Below are 15,783 nucleotides of genomic sequence, written 5' to 3'. Positions count from 1 at the left end.
GTAATCCACACACAGCACAGCCTCTTGCTAATTGCTTGTTGCAAGGATCAAAGCCAGGATGATATGAAAAGTTGCTGTATTACACTTTGTTTTGAAAAATAATATGCAGATTATTGAGAGTACTTTAAGAAGATGAAAGCTCTCGCCAAACTGGGCCCTACTAAGCTCCTCCTTTTTCTGACCCTACTTGGCCGCTAGCTGAGAAAGATCTTCCCCTCACCATTAGCAGAAAAAGTTGGTGACAGCCACGCATGCCTCGTTCAGCCCATTACCTCCTGAGGATAGGATGTGGCTGTTTTCAGGGCTGACATATTTCTCTCTGTTCTCTGGAGCGAGCCAGGAGGACTCACTCCGGGAAGGCATTCCAAGCTCTTTGTGCAGTGGTGTTTAAAATGCAGGATCCCTGTCTGGGGGAGAAATGACTTGAAGAGCCTTAATGCAAACCCCCGTCCTGCTCTCCAAGCAGCTGTGAGGCTGGCAGACGAGGCAGGGAAGGGACTTGCATGGGCCATCATGTTACATATTCAGTAGTGAGAAGACTTGATTCTGCACCTTGCTGGTTACAGCTGCCAGATAGAGAGCGATCGATAGCGAACTCTGTTAATGATGTGAAATTCACTTCCAGCTCACTCCGCACAAACACATATGCAATCTATTATTAGCGCCTTCAACCACAGGCCTGTCCAGATGTGATTTAATTCAAAGTCTGATGATCTTTTCCTTTGTTTTACCTTTATAAATCGAACGTAGTTGATCCACTTCTGCCTTTAATAAAAATGGCAAACCACGCAGCCTTGCTCTGAAACAATGTATTTGACAGCGAACATCAGAAACTCACAAGGCAGAGGTAATGAAATGACTGGATGTTACGGTGGCCCAGAGGAAAGTAACTCACAGAGTTCGGGAGTCCACATTTTTTAAGAAACACGAAGTGTGTGGATTATCTTTGGAAATTATTGGAGAAGATGTATTTATATAGATTCCTTTCCAAAAGATGAATCCAATCATCATCGCATAGATAAATGTGGAGTCTTAATGGCAAATGTTGATTTAATATTCGAGTCGGAGTCTTGCAGTAAAAAGACTGAATTGCATTAGGAGAGCGAGGCTAGGACTGGGTAGACACGAAAACTTAATACCACAGCAAATAAATCTGGCAGCACAATTTAAAGCTGAAAAGAAATAGAAAGATAAATGATGTCATAAAAGATTCACAGGGGCGTTTTTAACTGAACTGCTAAATATTTTAAAACAGAATAGCCAAGGCCATTTCATATGAGAAACCCACGTGAGTGACTCTCTCGATTTATTAAATGCAGTTCCCTCAGTGTTTATCAGGCCTGTTCTATCTGAAAGGTACTGTACTTCTAGGCATTGGAGTATTGGAATATTACCCAAGAGATTATTTATTATATAACAATGTAATTGTTATTGTTATTATTATGTAAAGGAGATAAGGCAAGTAGCCCTGCAATCTACATAAACACAATCATAATTTTAAGAAAGGGATGTCCTGGTAAAAAAATCATATTTTCATTCCCTCAAGCCTGTTTTAAGGAATAGGTCTGGAGCTATTGCCTACTACTGAGTTCCTGTGATTTTTGTTAAATGATGTGAGTTTCCTTTCAGCAACCAGGGACAAGGCTTCAGGCAAAGACACACGCATCGGCCACCATGAAAAGGCCGGTGAGTCCTGAAGTCGCCTTTCCAGATTGGATGAGAACTGTTCCATCCTCTCAGATCATCTTTTTAGGTGGAGTGTTGAGTTCAAGAGAAAGGACGGGACCAATGGGGCAGCAACAGAGGCCCCTGTGAGGGGTGGAATCATTTCTCAGACACTGACGCCTTGCAATGGGCCAGCATCGGGATCTGGATGCGGTCGAGTCCCAGCTTACAAGCCACCCGTGAGAAAGTGCGCACTGCCTTTGGATCTAGCCGAGAGAACTTGAGAAAGGCCTGGGATGGTAATAAGCAGAGGCATTTTTAACTTTGAAGGGAATAGCAGTGGGGAAAATAGATTTCTAAAGCCCCCTACAGAATTTGCTGACTGAGGCGTTGGTTGATATGCTCAAGGCCACTGTTAATGAAAAGGGAAAAAAAGAAAAACACACACACACACACACACCCCACATGCAGAGGGCTCTTCTAATTGAACGTTTACAAACTTTTAAAAAACTGGAAGACTGTTTTAATGAAACTGGATCGAACTTTTAACAGGCAAAGTTTAAGCCAAGCAAATCACGGATGAATATGCCCACATTCCAGCCTCCACCTCCACTGGCTAATATTTTGCCCTATTTTATGGTTTTGGATGCGAGGCCACCAGTGGAGTTTGAGTCTAGTTGAAAGAAATGGCCACGGAAGTACTGGGGGTGCTCTGGGGGGGTGACAGGGATGCCCTACCTACCGAAAGCAAGCACGGCCCTGTCTTATTGCTGGAGATAGGAGTTTACGTGTCAATGGAAACATCCTTGGGAAGGAGTTTTTATTCTGTTTTGTTTCCTATTTGGTGTGGATTTTGTTATTAGATCCATTCACCCTATCGTCCAGCTAAGCACGTAAGTGGATGGGAGTGGAGGATCCTTGATGGTGGGGGAGACCAGGCTGGTGGCGGAGAGAGAGGGGCACCCCCTGGGCGAAGTGTGATTGCCTGGGAGGCTTGTGTGTCTGGAATTTCCTGGTAAGAGAAAGATGCTTGTAGACGTAGAAGGAGGTGGAACACAAGTGTCACTCATTTTTCTGATGAGGCTCAGGGCTGCCCATGCTACGGATTTTCATACATGCATACGTGAAGTAAGACACATCTCTCTCCTTAACCACAATACTCTCTTCTCCAGCCTTGCTCAGACTTTGAAAACTTGTGTCTTCATATTTCCTTTCCGATTTTGAAAGACCTGCAATCAGGAAAGAATGCTTATAAGGTACTTAATATTTAAATGTAAACTATTTATGGCTTAACCTGTGTTCCTTTGGGGGCACATTTTTAATTAAAAGGGCACAAATTCGAGGATAAAGGAGTCCTTTTCTAATCATGGAATCTTGTCAAGAGAGGGGCTTTGAAAGTGAGAATGTCTTTCTTTACCAAGTCCAAAACCATACTGCTCACCGAAAGACACGCCAATAATTTGAGAGATGAGGTGTTAGGGCAAGGGGTAGCGACTTTATCCAGAAAGCCAGCAGACAGAGAAGACGGCAGAATAATGTCTTGGAGAACCATCTTAACCCAAGACAGAACTCAGGCTCGTTTTATACTAAAAAGGGGAAGGGGTGTGGTTGGCTGTTGCAAACTTCTTAGCGTTGGAATGCTTTGTTCTTGCAGGTGTCCAGGTAGGTCAGGCCACAATGTTCCTGTAAACCTCAAACAAGACAAATGTTACTCTCTGTTCCGCAACCTTTTATCTCTATATGAATGGAAAAGTGTTACACCCTTAAAGGTCAGAGCTTGAGAAGGGGCTCTCCTGTATATTTCAGGCTACAGGCAACATCCTTTTACAAAAGGTGCAGAGCCAGCAGGACTCAGCACAGGAAACAGGGCACAGGGTTAGAGCTAAAGGGACAGATCTCACATGGAGTCAGATTTGTTCTCCCCGTTTACAGTCCCAGCAAACCTCAAATCACCCCATAAGTGCTGGGTTACTTCGAGTGTGGCCATCCTGGTCTGGTCTGAGGCAGAAACCCCTTCTCTTTCCCTCTCTTCAGGTGCCACCTTTTTGACTGTCAGAGGCAGACGGACTGGGACTGAAGAATTTGGCTTACGTCTTAATTTATTGTATGCCTAAAATCATGTGGACAAAAAACAAAAACGAAAACAAAAAACTCTAGTTCATAAGTGTATTTTGTAATAAAATCTTAACCATTTGAAACACTTGATTAAAACCACCAATTGATTACATTTATTTTTATTTTGGATATGAATTTTGATGAATAAAGAAAAGAAAAAGTAAAAAAAATCAGAGGGATAAGGAGACGAAGTGAGGAGTGGTGACTACTGAACTCAGGCTTAAAAAGAAAAGTGATGTCTAGGCTGTGTCTCAGAATAAGGCCCCACTGAGTCACCTTTTACATATTCTTCTGAGCTTCTTGTAAAATCTGATTCAGAGTTGTGCATAGAGATCCTACAAAGTCTTATATAGGCTGAATAATAAAAGAAAAGGAAGAAGTAAAGATGGAAAGAAAGAGAGGGAAGGAGGGAGGGAAGAAGAAAAGAAAAGAGACAATAAATCATATTTACAGGACTCTCCACCTTGAAATGTGGAAGTAAATTCACACATCATAGTTGAGATTTTCAACACCAGATTCTGAAATTGAAAAAATGTGATCCTCAGTGACATAAAGAATTTAATTCATTGGATTTCCTATAATCTTATAAAAAAGCATAGATGGTTACCCTTGGATTTTCTGGGCTATATTGACAATGAAAAGGCTCAATGTCCTACAAAATATATGGTTAGTAAAGTAATCACTGTGATCTCTCCAGAGACTCTCCAGAAGCAATGATTCCCTTGGGCTGACAGCTTTCAAGTCACGTTGAAAAATCATGTATATGAATTATGAAAAATAACACTGTGATTGCAATCATTTATCGTAGATTGTCTTTTCAAAGCTGCTTAATATATGAGAGATGGTGGTTAATCTTTGTTCCATTCCTATGGTTACATTTTTGCATCTTAAAAATAATTATAAAAGATTACAAAAAAAAAATAAGAAAAATAGAGAAAATGTTAAACTACCTGCTATCCTATTATTCTACTACATTAAATTCTTCCATCAAAAAAAAAAAACCAATTAGTGGGCTGGACTTATGTTTGTCTGTTTTTCACACACAATGCTAAGAAAGTCATGCATAAACCTGTTTCTGCGCCATTAAGGAAGGTGTGGGTCATGACTGTCTCACGGACTTTGATGTCTTGAATGTGAGATAAAGGACAAAAGAGTATTTCTCTTCCTGAAGCCATGAAATGTAAGACGGTGGAAGGGCTTACACCAGTGTGATGTCCAGGTGACTAGTTCTGGAAGAACTCAGCTCACTTGACCAGAGTCAGGGACTTCTGTGTTCTCAGCCTTCAGTTGAAGCCATGGTATCTTAGTAACGGTGAGAACGCCACATTCAAATTAGGCTCTTAAGTCTGACCAGGCCAGAAGTTAATGATTCTAAGTAACTTAAAGTTTCTCTGGGTTGTGACCTCTCTCTAAATCAGAATTTGGCAAACGCCAGATGCACCGACTGTTCCTGCATCCGTCCCCAACAGAGACCGGGTCTGTGTCGGCATCATCCATGGAAAACCCAATGTGGCTCAAGGCGGTTACCCCTGAGCCACTCACCTGCCTGTTCTACTAATTAAGGTTTTCTTCTTTCTGAGATTGTCCGCCTGAAAGGCTCAGAGAATCCAGAGGCACAAAGTAGAGGTAGGAGTTGCTGTTTGTTTTTGTTTTTGTTTCTAAACTCCTCTGGGTAACCAAGGGCGTTGTCCCTAAAGCAGAAACCAAAGTGCAAGAAAAGACAGCAGGTGGTGAGGTGATTCTCCTTCCAGACTCACCCACCCTGTGCTACTTAAGTGACTCTCAAAGCGTTGGTCATGGTGCCTGTAATAACTTGCTGACCCATATTTAAGGATGATCAGGGCCACAACATCACAGAATTCCGGGAAGATCCACTCCCACTGTGATCCCAGTGGCCAATGCTGTCCGGCATGATGCAGCCCACAGATCAGATGCTGGGGCTGGATGGGTTCTCTCCCCTACATGTTTTAGGAATTTCATGTCCTCAGTAATTCACTACCAAAAGCCATCACATTTTTTTTTTTTCTTTTTAACTTCGTAGGCTGTTATAAATGGCGCAATGTTTGGGAGCAAAAGAGGGACTATTTTTATACAAAATAAACAATTTTAAGAAAAACAAGGATGATACTGAAAAAAAATAAGATGTAATTATTTAGCATCTGAAGTCCATGGTTCATAACTAAACAGATATAATATGACAGTCTTCATCAAAACTGTCAAGAACCTTAAGGAGCAAATAAGTAACTAGAGAAAAATTATTTATCATCTAAACACAAAGATAGATGTCTTTCTCTTCCTCAGAAGGATAATTATCCTCCTCTGCAATATCCTTGATTCTCTACTCAAGAAGGTGTTACGTCCTGTAATAGCTCTACCCCCCACCTCCTCCTGTCTACACTGAAATATTTCTTCCAAATCCACACGTGACTCCCATGGGCTCAGGTTAAAATTTTGCACAAATGAAAAGCACTTCGGTAGAATTCCAAGTATATGGAACTTTTTACCAAATATTTTCCAATTAGTGGTGTGTCCGTATTTGACCCACATCCTCCAGAGAGATAGGCTTCTGGTGGTATTTGCCAGGAATCACTGCTTTAACAAATAAAATCTGTTCACGGAGGAACACAAACAACATAAGGCTTTGATCTCAAAGGACTCTATCTTTTTCACACATTTCTTCTAACACAGAAGTTTGTGGTTTTTTCAACTTTCAGACCACAAGGGAAATACATTCTTTTTTTTTTTTTTTTGCCACATAGTTTATTGGAGATCGCAGTGGACTTTGGATTAAGTGGCAGGGGGGTGGTATGTATTTGGTTTTGCATTAAAACTCTAGAATGGTTTATTTAAATGCATATAATTCCATGACAACAAAAATGTATTCCTTGACTTGCCCACCATTCTTCTCAAAATGAAAGTACCACCCAGAGTGCTTCTGAAGAACATAAACATCATTTTTTAAAAATTAAATCATAGTGTTAAGCACGCAGGTAGCTAGATATGAAGAGAGAAATGGGGACATGGGCTAAATGGCAGAGAACCACACATCCCATGAACGAGGTCCTTGGATAAATCAAGAAATGCAGCAACCTCTGGACTGATACGTACATTTGGGGATGACAACTGTCCTGAAGGCTGTCAAAGAAAGTTGGGGCAAGACAGGAATCTCTACCATCCGAATGTAACATTTCACTCATTATACCATCACCTGACTTCCTGATCAAGGCTAATAAATAAGGACAAAAAAAATCCCTCCTGCCCTCGGGAAGGTGAAGCTGGGATGAAGATCAGGAAAGACGACCCCAAACCCCCCTCCCTGCTGATGAATATTCTGCCCGTTCATTTTTACACTCATATAACGAGCTTGCCAAAGAAACGTGGGGCAGCTACCCACCTGAGTCCGCCCGCTCTCCCCTTGAGAGCATACTATCTATCACTTAATAAATCCTTGCTTTGCTTTCTTGACCTCTTTGTCTCTTTTCTGAACTCTTTCTGTGACAAGACAAGAACCTGCTCTCCAATAACAATCAGATCCAACTTGGAAAAGAGTGGAGAGAGACAGAGACAGAGGGACAGAGAGAGGGAGAAAGAGAGAGAGAGAGAGCTAAATTAATCAAAAGATATTTGGTTTGCCTATGAATATTGGGAACTACTGGGTATCTTATAAGGGATCTGAGTTTAACTGTGAATTTTCCTATTTCTTTGAAACAGGACCCCATAAGCTATGCATTGCTTTTCAAGGGTAATAGACATTTCACTAGCAAAGTCTGCATTTGTTCTGCTTTCCTCATTGTCCAGGCCATGGCACTGTGAACAATGAGCGGTTTCACGAACTTAGTAAAGTGCACCCACCCTCAGCAAGTTGGCCTTGCCTGAATCTTGGTTCAGGGAAACAGGAGCTCAGTGCACAAACCGTCCCATGACACCCCCCCCCCGCCATGCCCACAGCCTCCCCACACACCCAGGTGGGCTTGTGGGGACGAGGGGCTGTTCCTTTCTCTATCTGTGTACACAGTTTTTGTTGTATATCTATTTCTGGGATCTTCAATGCCAAGTCCTGGTGCTCTGCAGGTCACTAGGCTGCATCCATGGATGTGGAAATGTGGTAATTCAGCTGAGTATCGGGTCACTTCCCCCAGCTGTCACTTCCGTCTTGACCAGAGGCTGAAATCTCACCAGATGGGGCCCTCACTCAGATTTGGAAGGACTTAAATTACTTGGATCCAGACAGTATGTTTTTATGCTTTGAGTAAATGCAATTCCTTAAACTAGCTTGGTCAGGTACAAACTGAGATGGTGAAAAATCTATATTTTTTTCCTTATCTTTTTTTGTTTTTTGTTTCTTTTCATCACACTGGAGGATGTAAAGGAGTAGAAGGTAGGTGTCAAAGAAAAAGGTAAAGATTTTTTGCTTAGTTTTCACATATTTTCTGGGTAAGTATTTAGCCCAGTATTTGTAATTGTCACCCAGAGGCTGCCTTCAGCTTTATGCAGAGAATACACCATTAAATGAATTCCTTCTGCCCTCCAGGCCCACGGCCTTTTATGATTATGTCGATGGGGTTTCCTGGGATGACTGTCACTTTAAGGAGTGACAAAATTTCTTCTCTCCCTGCAGGAGAAGTTTGGATATGAACATATGCTGTGGTTGTGGTTTGCTCCCCCAGAATTCCACACCATACAAAGCCAACACTGTGGCAAGCCATCATGTTATGCCGCTTTAAACATTTTCTGTCCCCAAAGTGCTCCTGTGGCAGGACATGGTGACTGTGGACAGGACCTGGGACAGCTGAAATGGAGTTTGTCTTTTAAACTAAAGCCAGACTAAGAGGAGGCGGCATGAATAAGCACAGCCAGAGGGCAGGAAAAAAGGAGAGCTGATAATCAATTGACATAAAACCTCACTCTTGCTAGATGCATAAGCTCCAGAAATGCACTGCAAACAGAGCCTAGAGTTAGCAATATTGTATTGGACATAAACAATGTGTTGAGGATAGAGTTCATATTAAGTGTCTTACCACAATTTAAAAGAAGAAAAGGCAAAGGCAAAGGCAAGGAAAGGAAAGGAAAGGAAAGGAAAGGAAAGGAAAGGAAAGGAAAGGAGAGGAAAAGGGAAGAGAAGAGAAGAGAAGAGAAGAGAAGAGAAGAGAAGAGAAGAGAAGAGAAGAGAAGAGAAGAGAAGAGAAGAGAAGAGAAGAGAAGAGAAAGAAAAGAAAAGAAAAGGAAAAAAGAAAAGAAAAGAAAAGAAAAGAAAAAAGAAAAGAAAAGAAAAGAAAGGAAAAGAAAGGAAAAGAAAAGAAAACAAATAAATTAAAAAAGAAGAAGAACAGAAAGAAAGACATGGCATGTCAGTGTGACCGGGAATATTTTCTATCCCAAACACCTTTTTTACAAGCTGGCTAAGGACCCATGTCCTACATTTAGTGAGTCTTTCTTTTGATTTGAAGATAGTGAGTCTTTCTTTTGACTTGAAGAAGTGATACCGAAGCCACATCACTGTGAAGGAGGGCAGGAGGCAGGGAAGCCTTACACCTTTGGGGAGGTCACCCGGTCCGGGAACTAGGCACCTGCAAGCTGAGAAGGGCGCTGCTACAATGCGGGTGGGAAGCGTGGCGGGCACTGTCTTCTCTTCACTGACCTTGGCGATCACCTTCCAGTCTAGACTGTCTAGATGGTCGCAGTTGTCACCCAAAGATGAGGATGTGCCTGAAGATCATTTTATTTTCAAGTAACTCACATTTCACGATCTTTTAGGTGTCATCCCAACAGACTGGTAGGGACACTAACCATTGTCTTTTGGGACCCACTTCCCATGACCCTCACTTCCTGGGATTGAACCGGGTTTCAGTGGATCTTTGCACTGAAGAACATTTTAGGGGGATTGGTTCTTAAATATTAACCTCCAGAGGTCACGGCTGGGATGTTCCTTTTTCTTGCCTGCGTGGCCACTCCCTGTGTTTCCCAGCTCTCATTTGGGGGTGAGGAATCTCCATTGTTACTGAACCAGCCAGGGCGTGATGTGTCTGAGAGGCTATGAACACCTTTGCTACTCCAGTCGCTGCCATTCTTTGGTGTCTTTTTGTCTTCCTAGACATCTTCCCAGGAAGCCGAGAGACCTTCTCGCTGAAGCCCAACCTCACCCTTCCTTGGGCCCCTTCCCCTTGTCTTGTTGCACCGTATTTCGCATAAGGAGATCCTTCCTCAAGCCTTAGGGTGGGTGGTGCGGGCATGAAAACCCACCTTCCTTTATTTTAGCAGTTGTTGGGGAGACACATTTTTCCTCTACCCTTCTAGCTTCTTCTGGCTGGCCCTAATAAATAAATTGACGGAAGACGGATTAACAGGTGAACATCAAAATTTAATTATATATTAAAGAGCAGGGGCTCTGTAAGAATATTGAGACCCAAAGGCTTCTATGATATTCTGAGCTAAGGAGAAGAGGCAAGGGTCTGGGGCTTCAAAGAGGAGGAAGGCAAGTCGCGGAAAGATGAAAAGAGTAAATGTTTGGTAAACAAATATTGCTGGGCCCATACAGAAACAGTGGGACACAGAAAGAAATTTTAGTAGACTTTGCTGGGTTCCCCATCTGTCTACACACCTAGTTTATATTATACTGTGGCTATCTATGGTGATGCTTCCCTTTTTGGAGCAGGCCCTCTGTCTAGATTCTTTTAGATATTCAAGGGAAAGTAAAAGGAAAAACTTCCTGCGTCTTCAGTTTCTTACACACAATCAGCTTAAAATAATCCTCATGCCAAAGACACCCATTTGGGGCTGACAAATTTTACTCCCATACACAGTTCTCTGTGCTTTCTTCCCTGAATACAAAAACAGCTAACTCTTTGGATGGGGGGTGGGGGGGGAAGGAAAAGGGGAAATATTAAAAAGTCATAAAGAAGATAGAAAAATTGAAAAATATATGATTTCATCACTAGGGTCACCATGTATATTTCTATAGGTTTGGTATCTATAAACTGTCACTGGCCAAGAGGACGAATGTGGTCTAAAATCTAGCCAGACTCTCTTTGGCCCAAGCTATACTCTGCACACCAAGAAGAAGGATATTTTGTTAATTCATATGAAGTCCTTATGAGCAAGCAGCAGCCTTGCTAAGCACACTTCCGTCTGAATGATCAGGACTGTTTGAAAGCTGAGAGGAACTGTCCATTCCTGGCAACTTTGTCAACACACAGCAGACTCCCTTGGTCCTTGATCCATTCTCCCCTCTAACTGAGCCTCGGGATCATGTATAAAAGATGGTAACTTTATACCTTGCCTAGTGTACGTGGTCCGGTCCTAGAATTTTTGACTTTCGGAGAGCTCCACTTGTGGAAAAGGTGCTGTGATGTTTCAGGAAAAAGGAAGATCAGGAGAAAAGGCAAAGACCACATTTTCTTAAGAAATGCTTTTCTATCCAGTGAAACAGCAAACTATAAACTGGACTTGGAAGAGGAATGTACTCCAGAAATGACAATGACAGCCCGGGCTTTAATTCACTCCTCTGACTCTGACAATAAAGTGACAAATGAAATCAGTGACTGTCCTGGAATAGCTATGGCTTCAGTGGTTAAGCACGTGGCCCCGCATATGGAGAAACATGCGTCACTGGAGAAGGTGGTTCTTCTTGACCAATTACTTATTTACATATTGAACTTTGTATTTAGATATGAAACACATAATCTGAGGAATCTACCAAGTGTTAACACCTCCAAGGGGTAGGTAGGTAAGACAACTGAGGCAGGAAGGAAGGGGGCAGGGCACAGCCATGAAAGGAATGACACAGCAGTTAGCACCAAGATGGCAGAAAATTCAATTCCCAGTGGACCTTGAGGCCCCAGATGGCGGGAGATTTGGCTTCCAGTAGACCTTGAGCTTCATTACACACTCATTGCAATATATTGGCATGGTAAATGGCCCTCCTATAGGCGCCATGACAGTTCTGAGGCTGACCATAAGAGGTCAGAAAGAGAGTGGTTACCCGATTCCTGGGAACCCACACCCCTTCCCCAAAGCAGTAAAATAATCCTCCCACTGTTTAGCACATGAAATAACCAAGCCCATAAACGCTAGGAACACCGCACCTCATGACTTCTTGCTCCCTCACCTTCCGAGATGGCCGGCACTCTGTCTATGGAGTGTATAAATCTACGTTTACTTTAACCACCCCCCCTTCCCACTCCTCATGGCCCCTCTGACCTTCTGGGATGGCCTAGACTCTGTCTATGGAGTGTGCCTCTCTCTGAATAAATCTGCCTTTACTCGACAGTGGCTCACTCTTGAATTCTTTCCTGCACAAAGCCAAGGACCCTCACTTGATGGGGCGCATCTCAGGGACTCGCCTGGCACCTGGGATACGGCCGTCCTCTCACACTCCACATTATCCTGTACCATAATTATTTGGTGGTTGCATGTATACAGTGGTGAGTGATAGGGATGGAGAAAAACTCAAGAGGCATGCCTCATCTAAGAGCATTCGGGTACAGTATGTTCAACATTGAGTCTGCCAATGGCAAGGGTGGTAAATTCTTGCTTGAGAGGATATTAAGATAGCATGAAAAAACACACATGACTATGCACATCTACCGTTGTCAGGACGCTTAACAATCTGTAGCTCCTTCTTATTTTTTAAGTGGGTAAATGAAGGCTCTGAGAGATTACGTAGGTTGTCTATACTCTCAGAGCAGGGCAGAACAAGGAATCAATCACAAAATAAATGTTCTCCCCATAAAAGGGCCATTTTACATCATCCTGCTACCTACCTTAAAGATATTATCTCACAAAAGAGTGGAGAGGTGTATATGTGAAAATTTGGACCAGTTGTGTGATGTTGACAGAAGACCAGAGCTGGACAAGCTACTCTAAATCGGGGTGGATAAAAGAAGTTTAACTTCTTTCAAAAGTTAGGAGGTGGTCCAGAGAACTTGTATAATTGCATAAGGAGACACTGAAGTAGACCATTTAGGTACTGTTGCTAAAAGGTTGCATTTGGGAGAAGGAGGTAAAGTGAATTAAATAGGTGTATTGGCTAAAAGGTGGAAGTAAGTACATGTGATCTTTCCTAGAAAATAAGCTTAAGAAATGATATGATTTCCAATCCATGACTAAAACCATAATTTGCTCCATCATTCCAGCTTTAAAACTCTGACTCTGTTATTCTACCTGATAATGTTGCAGGAGATAAACCATCCATAACTGTACAAAATAAAGGAGCTGTTTTCTGGTCAATATGGATACTTAATTCTAGGTAATGTCAATGGGAAAGAAGCGAAGAAACAGAAGAAAATGTAAGGGATTGTGACTGTTGGAAAGCGTTCGCCAGGGTTTCATGTAATCTTATGGAAGAAATTAATTCAAATTGGCTTGGAGATGAGCCTTGTCATATACGTCAAAGGCTCTCAGAAGAGTCCAAACCAATAATGATAAACAAGACTGTGTTTTGCCGGGAGGAGGTGGCTGTTACCGCGCCAAAGACTACATTTTCTGAAGATCAGTAATCAGTTAATTGCTCTGGTGTGTACCACGCCATGGTAATCCCTTTCAGGGTAAGACTGTGGAGGATTTCACAACTTGAAGGATTATAAGACAGGAAGAGACAATTTTTTTTGATTGTTTTAAAAAATTTTTAGGATCCCATAATACTTAACCAGCTTTGCAAATAGCCACCAGCCCACTAAAGAGACCAGGGAGTAGGTCTGACAATCATTACCTGAGGCCATAAGCTAGAGAGCTCTCCTTATAGTTGGGTTAGTTTAGACCCACTGCCCCGGCCCTAGGCAAAATTAAATAGTAAAAATTGTGAATTCCTCCAGTGTCCCTGTGCCTCTTCCTTTCCACAAAAATAGTTTCTATTTATTGAAAGCTTACAGCATCCAAGGCACTTTTTCCTGCCATTTTAACTCTTAATATCCCTATAAGGTAGATACTGTATCATCGCCATTTTCCCAATAATAAAGTGAAAGGTAGTTCCGATTTCTAAATCACTATAAGCTTCTTTTTTGCTATAAACCAAAGCAAAACAAAAACAAAAACAGAAACACCAAAACCTGGCAATGACACTAGTGCTGGCTAGAATGAGAAGACTAACACTCTCATATTTAAATCCTGATGAGATTTAAATATTACAACCGTTCTGGAAAACTGTCTGGCAGTTGCCCATAAAGTGAAACATACACTGTTTATTATAGTCGAAGCAATCCACTTGACTCTCTCCATGTGTATAATGTCTTCTCTCTCACATTAAAAAATAAAATAAAAAAAGCAACCTTCCATAAAAAAAAACTGATGAGGATTTTGAATCTGTGTATGTCTCTCATCAAATTTGGGAAATTAATTTAGCCATTATTTTTTAAAATGTGTTTTATTCTTCAGACTCGTTCATGTCCCTGCTGGGACTTCAGCGACATGAATGTTAGGGTTTTGGGTATCACCCAACCGGTCACCAGGCTCTGTTTACTTTTTTTCAATTTCTCTGTATGTTTTTAGATTAGATCCTTTTTATAGATGTATCTTCAAGTTAGTTAACTCTTTCTTCTGTCATTCCCATTATGTTATTGACCTCATGTAGGGAGTTTTCTTTGCTGTATTTTTCAGTTTTAGAATTTCAGTTTTGCTCTTTTTTGTATCATCTATTTCTTTGCCGAGACTCTTTCTGTTTATTTAAAGCATGTCTATCTTTACTTGCTGGAGCATGGTGATAAAAGCTGCTTTAAAGATTTTTTTTTCCCTGATAATTCCTACATATGTGTCATAGAGCATTGTACTCACATTTTCCATGAATCCATTTGTTTTGTGTTTGCCAAAAGGTCCTTAAAGAACCTAATATAAGGGGAGAAAAGAAATATTTATAACTAGAGCTTTACTTGTGCCAACATTCAAAAATAAAATTACTAATAAGTTTCTAAATACTTGAAAGGATTCTCTTTTCAAGAGGTACCTACCTTCCCTTCACTTAAGGAATAGTATTTAACTGCATTAAAAATATATATAGTTTTATCATTAAATATTTCAATGACCGATTTCAGCCTAGTCAGTGTGTGAGTGATCACATGCTTAAAATATGTTAGGTATACAGTAATGCAGTTTCTCTGCACATCTACTGTAGGCATATTTCTATTTCTTCTTTTTAGTTTGGTTATTTTTGCTTATATCAGCTTCTAATGTCAGCATTGTTTCCAATTAAGAAACTTAAATTTACATGCAAATCATCACATAATGCTGAATGTTGAAGTTCACTATAAATTATATCCAATGCAGCACACTGTATTTAAATACACAATACAATGCATGTTATTGAAAAAAAGGAGTTTTTTAAATCTTATAATCAAATATTTTAATTTTTTCATGTGTTTTCAAACTCTCTTCTGTGTGTTTTTAGTGTCCTAAAAAGGTAGAAGATCATTGTTCACCAGATTATACAAAAAATATTTATCTGGGAATTCAGCACTTATATATTTAACTCAGATCCAAAGAAACTGCTCCCTCAAGAATGGCTGATGGTTAGAATTCTGGAAGAGTAAGAGCTGGTTAATATTTATGCTTTGTTAAAGAAGATTTAATTGTTTCATTTGCTTTAAAGATATGCCTAGGACTGAATAGGGAGGGCATACAAAAACATTTTTGGGGCATTTTGGTGTCTGGGGGTGGCAGGGATACACTATGTGTTGATGGAAGGGTCCAATTGTTTCCTCAAGCAATCTGGAAACAATCAGATGCCCTCAGTCACGGTTTGAGGACGAGAACAATGAGCCAGGAGCCGGGAGGGAGAGATGTGTGAGGCTGAAGTTCTCCTCACAGGATGAGTTTTTCACATTGACAACAAGAGGTTGCACCATCAAACCTCTGAGCTGGAAGACAGATCTCCTGAGCACATTTTTAGAGAATGACCACTGGAGGTATTTGCTATACAATGTACAATGATTTGACATTCTTTGAAGTGGCCAACAGTAGAGAGGATCAGAAAGATACCAACTTTTAAGACATTGCTCATTCGAAGTCACTTTGAAC

The sequence above is a fragment of the Camelus bactrianus genome, chromosome 24, assembly GCF_048773025.1.
Source record: "Camelus bactrianus isolate YW-2024 breed Bactrian camel chromosome 24, ASM4877302v1, whole genome shotgun sequence".
Taxonomy (NCBI): Eukaryota; Metazoa; Chordata; class Mammalia; order Artiodactyla; family Camelidae; genus Camelus; species Camelus bactrianus.
The sequence above is the reverse complement of the archived record's forward strand: the minus strand, read 5'-3'. Positions refer to the sequence as shown.